Here is a 9,591-nt window from a genome sequence, read left to right on the forward strand (position 1 = left end):
CCTCTGGAGTGGACTTGACAAAAATTTTCGAAAAAGAAGAGGAGATGGCAGTCGAAAATAATAACAACAACAATAACGCAAGGAGGATGCTTGGTGACTATACTACACCTACTTCCAAATTTGATGGAAGAAGCATCTCAATCCCTGCTGTTGGAGCAAACAATTTTGAGCTGAAGCCTCAACTAGTTGCTCTAATACAACAGAACTGCAAGTTTCATGGACTTTCATCAGAAGATCCCTACCAGTTTTTAACTGAGTTCTTGCAGATCTGTGAGACTGTTAAGACTAATGGAGTAGATTCTGAAGTCTACAGACTCATGCTTTTCCCTTTTGCTGTAAGAGACAAAGCTAGAACATGGTTGGACTCACAACCTAAAGATAGCATGGACTCTTGGGATAAGCTGGTCACGGCCTTCTTGGCCAAGTTCTTTCCTCCTCAAAAGCTGAGCAAGCTTAGAGTGGATGTTCAGACCTTCAAGCAAAAAGATGGTGAATCCCTCTATGAAGCTTGGGAAAGATACAAGCAGATGACCAAAAAGTGTCCTTCTAACATGCTTTCAAAGTGGACCATTCTGGATATATTCTATTATGGTCTATCTGAGTTCTCTAAGATGTAACTAGACCATTCTGTAGATGGATCCATTCACCTAAAGAAAACGCTTACAGAAGCTCGAGAACTTATTAAAATGGTTGTAAATAACCAATTTATGTACACTTCTGAGAGGAATCCTGTGAGTAATGGGACGCCTCAGAGGAAGGGAGTTCTTGAAATTGATGCTATGAATGCCATATTGGCTCAGAACAAAATGTTGACTCAGCAAGTCAACATGATTTCTCAAAGTCTGAATGGATGGCAAGATGCATCCAACAGTACTAAAGAGGCATCTTTTGAAGAAGAAGCTTATGATCCTGAGAACCCTGCAATTTCAGAGGTAAATTACATGGGTGAACCTTATGGAAACACCTATAATTTCTCATGGAGAAATCATCCAAATTTCTCATGGAAGGATCAACAAAAGCCTCAACAAGGCTTTAATAATGGTGGAAGAAATAAGCTTAGCAACAACAAGCCTTTTCCATCATCTTCTCAGCAACAGACAGAGAATTCTGAGCAGAGCCCCTCTAGCTTAGCAAACATAGTCTCTGATTAGAAATTTGGAGGCACAAGTGGGCCAGCTGAGTAAGAAAATCACTGAAACTCCTCCTAGTACTCTCCCAAGCAATACAGAAGAGAATCCAAAAAGAGAGTGCAATGCCATTGATATAATCAATATGGCCGAATGCACAAAGGAGGAGAAAGACGTGAATCCCAGTGAGGAAGGCCTCCTGGGACGTCCTCTGAATAAAAAGGAGTTCCAAATTGAGGAACCTAAGGAATTTGAGGCTCATCTGGAGACCATAGAGATTCCATTGAATCTCCTTTTGCCATTCATGAGCTCTGAGAACTATTCTTCCTCTGAAGAGGATGAAGATATAACTGAAGAGCAAGTTGCTCAATATCTAGGAGCCATCATGAAGCTGAATGCCAAGTTGTTTGGTAATGAGACTTGGAAAGGTGAACCTCCCTTGCTTATTAGTGAACTAAATACATGGCTTCAGCAAACTCTACCTCAAAAGAAACAAGATCCTGGTAAATTCTTAATACCCTGTACCATAGGCACCATGACCTTTGAGAAGGCTCTGTGTGACCTGGGGTCAGGTATAAATCTTATGCCACTCTCTGTAATAGAGAAGCTGGGGATCTTTGAGGTACAAGCTGCAAGAATTTTATTAGAGATGGCAGACAAGTCAATAAAACAAGCTTATGGATTGGTAGAAGATGTGTTAGTGAAGGTTAAAGGCTTTTACATCCCTGCTGATTTCATAATCTTAGACACTAGGAAGGATGAGGATGAATGCATCATCCTTGGAAGACCCTTCCTAGCCACAGCAGGAGCTGTGATTGATGTTGACAGAGGTGAACTAGTCCTTCAATTGAATGGGGACTACCTTATGTTTAAAGCTCAAGGTTATCCTTCTGTAAACATGGAGAGGAAGCATGAAAAGCTTCTCTCAATACAGAGTCAAACAAAGCTCCCACAATCAAACTCTAAGTTTGGTGTAGGGAGGCCACAACCAAACTCTAAGTTTAGTGTTGAGCCCCCACATTCAAAGTCTAAGTTTGGTGTTGGGAGGTCCCAACAATACTCTGAACATCTGTGAAGCTTCAAGAGAGCTCACTGTCAAGCTATTGACATTAAAGAAGCACTTATTGGGAGGCAACCCAATTTTTATTTATCTATATATTTCTATTGTTCTTTTGTGTTTTATTAGGTTTATGATCATGTGGAGTCACAAAACAATTGCAAAAATTAAAAAACAGAATAAAAAATAGCAGAAGAAAAAGCACACCCTGGAGGAAGAGCTTACTGGTGTTTGAATGCCAGTAAGGAGCATCTGTCTGGCGTTCAACGCCAGAGCAGAGCATGAAGCTGGCATTGAATGCCAGAAACAAGCAGCAGTCTGGCGTTCAAATGCCAGGATTGCACCTTGAGGAAAGCTGGCGTTAAACGCCAGAAACAAGCACCAAGCTGGCGTTTAACGCCAGAAACAAGCATAGAGCTGGCGTTTAACGCCAGAAACAAGCATCAATCTGGCAGGATTGCATATAGAGGGCATTTTACACGCCTAATTGGTGCAGGGATGATAAATCCTTGACACCTCAGGATCTGTGGACCCACAGGATCACCTCAGGATCTGTGGACCCCACAGGATCCCCACCTACCTCAACTCACCTTCTCTCTTCTTCACACAATCCAATTTCACTCTTCCCCATAAACCCCACCTACCTTCAAATTCAAAATCTCTTTCCTACCCAAACCCACCTTAAATGACCGAACCCCATTCCCTCTCCCTCCACTATATAAACCCCTCCATCATTATTCATTTTCACACAACACAACCCTCTCTTCTCCCCCTTGGCTGAAACCCACACATCTCTCCCTTTCCTCCATATCTTCTTTATCTTCTTTTATTCTTTCTTCTCTTGCTCGAGGACGAGCAACATTCTAAGTTTGGTGTGGTAAAATCATAGCTTTTTTGTTTTTCTATAACCATTTATGGCACCTAAGGCTGGAGAAACCTCTAGAAAGAGGAAAGAGAAGACAAATGCTTCCACCTCCGAGTCATGGGAGATGGAGAAATTCATCTCAAGGGTCCATAACTCAGTAGTAGAGCATTTGACTGCACATCAAGAGAGCCCCCTCATGGACCTCAACAAGAGCATGAGGAATTCCCTCATCAAGAAATCCCTGAGATACCTCAGGGGGATGCATTTTCCTCCACACAATTATTGGGAGCAACTAAGGATAGGAGCACCAAAATCACTAGGGATCAAGCAACAAAGGCAAGGAAGATACATAGAGGAGCTCAAAGACACCATTGGTCCTTCAAGAAGAAGTCGCCACCATCAGTAAGGTAGACTCATTCCTTAACTTCCTCGTTCTTATATCTCTGTTTTTCGGTCTTGAGCTTCATATTTGTCTATGTTTGTGTCTTTATTACATGATCATTAGTGTTTAGTGTCTATGTCTTAAGGCTATAAATAATTCCATGAATCCTTCACCTTTATTAAATGAAAAATGTTTCTAATACAAAAGAACAAGAAGTACATGAGTTTCAAATTCATCCTTGAAATTAGTTTAATTATATTGATGTGGTGACAATACTTTTTGTTTTCTGAATGAATGCTTGAACAGTGCATATTTTTGAACTTGTTGTTTATGAATGTTAAAATTGTTGGCTCTTGAAAGAATGATGAAAAAGAGACATGTTATTGATAATCTGAAAAATCATGAAATTGATTCTTGAAGCAAGAAAAAGCAGTTAAAAAGAAGAAGCTTGCAAAAAAAAATGGCAAAAAAAAAGTTTAAAGAAAGAAAAAGAAAAAGCATGCAGAAAAAGCCAATAGCCCTTAAAACCAAAAGACAAGATAAAAAGGATCCAAGGCTTTGAGCATCAATGGATAGGAGGGCCTAAGGAAATAAAATCTAGGCCTAAGCGGCTAAATCAAGCTGTCCCTAACCATGTGCTTGTGGCATGCAGGTCCAAGTGAAAAGCTTGGGACTGAGTGGTTAAAGTAATGATCCAAAGCAAAAAGAGTGTGCTTAAGAGCTCTGGACACCTCTAACTGGGGACTTTAGCAAAACTGAGTCACAATCTGAAAAGGTTCACCTAGTCATGTGTCCGTGGCATTTATGTATCCGGTGGTAATACTGGAAAACAAAGTGCTTAGGGCCACGGCCAAGACTCATAAAAGTACCTGTGTTCAAGAATCAACATACTTAACTGGGAGAATCAATAACACAATCTGAACTCTGAGTTCCTATAGATTCCAATCATTCTAAACTTCAAAGGATAAAGTGGAATGCCAAAACTGTTCAGAAGCAAAAAGCTACTTGTCCCTCTCATATAATTAGAACTAATATTCATTGATATTTTGATAATTTATATGCTTTTTGGCATTGTTTTTAGTATGTTTTTAGTATGTTTTAGTTAGTTTTTAGTATATTTTTATTAGTTTTTAGTTAAAATTCACTTTTCTGGACCTTACTATGAGTTTGTGTGTTTTTCTGTGATTTCAGGTATTTTCTGGCTGAAATTGAGGGACTTGAGCAAAAATCTGATTCAGAGACTAAAAAGGACTGTAGATGCTGTTGGATTCTGACCTCCTTGCACTCGAAGTGGATTTGCTGGAGCTACAAAAGCCCAATTGGCGCGCTCTCAAGAAAAAGTGAGATGCCAAAACTGTTCAGAAGTAATAAGCTACAAGTCCCGCTCATCTAATTAGAACTAATATTCATTGATATTTTGAGATTTATAATATATTCTCTTCTTTTTATCCTATTTGATTTTCAGTTGCTAGGGGACAAGCAACAATTTAAGTTTGGTGTTGTGATGAACGGATAATTTATACGCTTTTTTGGCATTATTTTCCTTCAATCTACTTTTAGGGATGTTTTTATTAGTTTTTATGCAAAATTCACATTTCTAGACTTTACTATGAGTTTGTGTGTTTTTCTGTGATTTTAGGTATTTTTTGGCTGAAATTGAGGGATCCGAGCAAAAATCTGATTCAGGTTAAAAAAGGACTGCTGATGCTGTTGGATTCTGACCTCCCTGCACTCGAAATGGATTTTCTGGAGCTACAGAACCCCAAATGGCGCGCTCTAAACGGCATTGGAAAGTAGACATATAGGGCTTTCCAGAAATATATAATAGTCTATACTTTGTTCGAGTTTAGATGATGCAAACTGGCGTTCAACGCCAGTTCCATGCTGCATTCTGTAGTAAAACGCCAAAAATACGTCACAAACCAGAGTTAAACGCCAAAAACATGTTACAACTTGGCGTTTAACCCCAAGAGAAGCCTCTGCATGTGTAAAGCTCAAGCTCAGCCCAAGCACACACCAAAGTGGGCCACGGAAGCGGATTTCTGCACTCAGACTTATTTCTGTAAACCCTAGTAGCTAGTTTAGTATCAATAGAACTTTTTACTATTGTACTATCTTTGGTCTTAGTTTTAATCGATTGTTCATCTTAAGAGACTGTTGATCATGCTTTGGGGGCTGGCCTCTCGGCCATGCCTGGACCATCACTTATGTATTTTCAACAGTGGAGTTTTTACACACCATAGATTAAGGTGTGGAGCTCTGCTGTACCTCGAGAATTAATGCAATTACTATTATTCTTCTATTTAATTCAAGCTTATTCTTATTCTAAGATATCATTCGTACTTCAACCTGATGGATGTGATGATCTGTGACACTCATCATCATCCGTCCTTATGAATGTGTGCCTGACAACCACCTCCATTTTACCTTCGATTGAAGGAATATCTCTTGGATTCCTTGATCAGAATCTTCGTGGTATAGGCTAGAATTATTGGCGGCCATTCTTGAGAATCCAGAAAGTCTAAATCTTGTCTGTGGTATTCGGAGTAGGATTCAGGGATTGAATGACTGTGATGAGCTTCAAACTCGTAATTGTTGGGCGTAGTGACAGACGCAAAAGAATCAATGGATTCTATTCCGACATGATCGAGAACTGACAGATGATTAGCCGTGCTGTGACAGAGCATTTGGACCATTTTCACTGAGAGGATGGGAAGTAGCCATTGACAACGGTGATGCCCTACATACAGCTTGCTATCGAAAGGAGTGAGAATGATTGAAGGAAGGTAGTAGGAAAACAGAGATTCAGAAGGGACAAAAGCCTCTCCATACACTTATCTGAAACTCCCACCAATGATTTACATAAGTATCTCTGTCTTTTTTTTATGTTTTATTTATCCTTATTTTCGAAAACCAATATTACCATTTGAATCTGCCTGACTGAGATTTACAAGATGACCATAGCTTGCTTCATACCAACAATCTCCGTGGGATCGACCCTTACTCACGTAAGGTATTACTTGGATGACCTAGTGCACTTGTTGGTTAGTTGTGCGAAGTTGTGACAAAGTGTGATTCACGTTTGAGAGCCCCAAGTCTTTGGCGCCATTGTTGATGATCACAATTTACGCACACCATAAGGCTCAAAAAAATTATAAAAGGATTAATTAGATAATTAATCATTAAATTAAAATAGTTAAAAAATGCTCCTGAACGGGGTCGAAAATTAAAATTTAGAAATTTAAAAATTTAACAATAATAATTAGATTCGGAGAATTTTTTCGAGTGGGAACATTTAATGTATTTCGGAAAAATGCGTAAAAATGCATATTCGTAATTTAACTGGTAGTACTGGCTTAAGTCTGTCTGGCACTGCAAACGAGACAATTAATTATGAGTAAAGAAGGTTAAGAAACTAAAATTTATAATTTGGAAAGTAGAAACAACTGGAATACGAATTAAAGCGCTAATCTTAAAGGTTTTGGCCCAAAATTGAGCCAATGAGCTAAAACAAATGAACCGGGTCTAAGTTAGGCCCAAATTGGACCTAAGGCCCACAACCCAATCCTTATAACCCTCACCCAAAGAGCCATTTAGCTCATTTCAACAAGGAAAGAGAGAGAGCATGAGTTAGTGAGAAGAGGGTGAGACGGAGAAGAAGTAATTTTTACTATTCATCTTCTCCTTCTTTCGCCCTTAATTTTTTCTCCGGATCTCCAATTGATGAGCCGTTTGTGGTCATGTATTTATCTCGAAATTCTCTTTGATTCTATCTGAATAAAATGGTAAAAAACTTTAAATTATTTGCCCAGTTTTCTGTTCTTTCTAATTCACATTTTTGGGGTTAAATATTGAAGGTTTTTTTGGCATTTAGGAGAGGTCCAACTTTAAGTGCTCTTGAGGTTTTAGCCCAAGGTAAGATGAGGCTTCAGGCCAAGGTAAGGCGAAGCAAGGTAAGATATCTCAATTTTTTCAATTTTCTCCATTTAATAAAAAAATCCTAGGTTGAAACTATGTGAAATTATGTAATTAGATGGATTAGAGCTTGTTGGATTGATTTTGGGCGTAAGGCGAAGCTTGCCCTGTGTGATATTGGTGCAAGAGTGATTACAAAGCTCCGAGAGTTTGAAAATCACTGACATTAAGGTATGGTTTAAGTTTCATTTAAATACTATATAATATGATATGAAGTCCTAGGCTAGGTTCCCTTAGAAATAAGCTTAAATTGTGTAATTGGATGGAATTGATATGTTGTAATTGATGCATTGTTGAAATTGATTTTGGAAGGTGTTTATGTGTTTATAATTTATGAGTTGAATTGATGAATGTTGGGTTGGAGGCTGTGAATTTTGGGCCTGACCTGTGACCGGGTAAGTCCGGATAAGTGTGATGGATTAGAATGTGTGATTTATTGGATTGGTAATTATTGAAATTGGTATTGACTATGTAAAAAGTTGTTGGATTTTTGAATTGTTGATTGAAATAGTTAGGAAGAAATGATTAGGCTTAGAATCGGATGAAATGATTTTGATATAATTTGAGAACGATGATAGGTCATTAATGAGGTTTAAAATGTGGTTTGAATTGGTTTTTAAAATGAATAAGTTGATGAAATGCTTTGAATTCTAAAGCATGAAATTGAGGTGTGAAAATGATGATTTATAGTTATAGTGTGTAAATTAAGTAGGCTTAAATTTAGTTGAGAGTAAAGGAGTGAATGGGATAGTTAAGAGGTATTATATTAATAAAGAAATGGATATGGCTTGCGAACCCCTTGGAAATTGATCAATTCTATTTTTGGTTAAAAACTGATTTTTGGCCAACTTTAGTTGGCCGTAACCCGGCCCTCGGAGATAGAAATTCAATGAAATTAGTTTTTATAAGAATTTATTTAATGATCTTTCCAATGATTCAAGAATGGTGAAAAAATGAGTTTTGTATAAAAAGTTATGAAAGTTCAAAGTTCGGGTTGAAAACTAAATTTTTGCACCATAGCAACTTTTCTGAAAATCTGTATTCGTGTGTACGCGGTAGTCATGCGTATGTGAGCAATAGGTTCTGCCAAGTGCAATCGTGTATGCAAACGTCGTTCGCGTATGCGACAATTCCATTTTGAAACTCATGCATATGCGGAAGTGTCATGCGTATGCGAGCAACCGCTTCTATTCAATGTTCTCGGGTACGCGGAAGGCACATATACGCATGACCACCTTGTTTTGCCGAAAATAAATTTTTAAGTTCTCAAACATTCTTCTAGCCTTCTAAACCTCTATAAACCTTGTTATGAGTCTAGAACTGGTGTAATAAAGGGTAGAGGAGTTAAGAATGAGATGCGAGATAATGAATTGGAGAAAGATAGATTAAATGTAATGAGAGATATGATGAGGATGATTATGATAATGCTAAATGATGATGATTGATTTTGATTGAGGATGATGACAATGATTAAGATAATGAGAGATAACGATGACTGAGTTTGAGTTTGATTTTGAATGAAGTGAAATGAGATTTAGGGTGAATTTGATAAAAAAAATTGACTATGATTGAGATATACCTGCTTGGATAGATGCATTGCCATTGTTCCACTTGCTCGATATTAGGGTTTGAGCTCCCGAGATAGATGCAATGGTATGGTTGGCGCCACTTGCTCCTGGTTGAGGATGATAGCTCTCGGGATAGATGCAAGGGTGTGGTTTACCCCACATACTTTTGGTTGAGAATGATACCTCTAAGGTAGACTGATGACTTGCATCATTTACCCTTTTTTCTTATCTAAAAAGGACCATAAAAGAGCATAATCTCATTTGATCATTGCAATTTATGAACTAATTGATGAATATTATGGTACATTGCTTTGAAGTGGGTTTGTGCTAAATTTTAGGTGAAAAGAGCAACAAAAAGGGAAGAAAACAACAAAATAAAGTTGGGCATGTGAAACTGGCGTGCCACTTTGAACAAACGCCATGAAAGTATGTGGGCGTGGCACGCCAGTAATGATTTCCAGAAAGGATCCTCAAAGTTTTTACATGGGCGTGGCACGCCAGTATCATTTTCCAAAGAGCAATGTTGAAGGCCAAAAAAGGGGCGTGGCAAGCCAAGCTGGGCATGGCATGCCAAGTCCATCACACACTATGGGCATGCCACTTGAACCATTGGGCGT

The 9,591-nt window shown here is 38.4% G+C and overlaps 1 non-coding gene across 1 annotated transcript; it reads right to left on the reverse strand.

Moving 5' to 3' along the window:
* Positions 1 to 449: 449 nt before the first annotated feature.
* LOC112714098 (small nucleolar RNA R71) lies at positions 450 to 557 on the reverse strand. Its single transcript, XR_003159054.1, has one exon. It is a non-coding gene; the product is annotated as a small nucleolar RNA R71 (small nucleolar RNA).
* Between the last annotated feature and the right edge of the window lie 9,034 nt (positions 558 to 9,591).

Source organism: Arachis hypogaea, chromosome 9, assembly GCF_003086295.3.
Source record: "Arachis hypogaea cultivar Tifrunner chromosome 9, arahy.Tifrunner.gnm2.J5K5, whole genome shotgun sequence".
NCBI classification, from domain to species: Eukaryota; Viridiplantae; Streptophyta; class Magnoliopsida; order Fabales; family Fabaceae; genus Arachis; species Arachis hypogaea.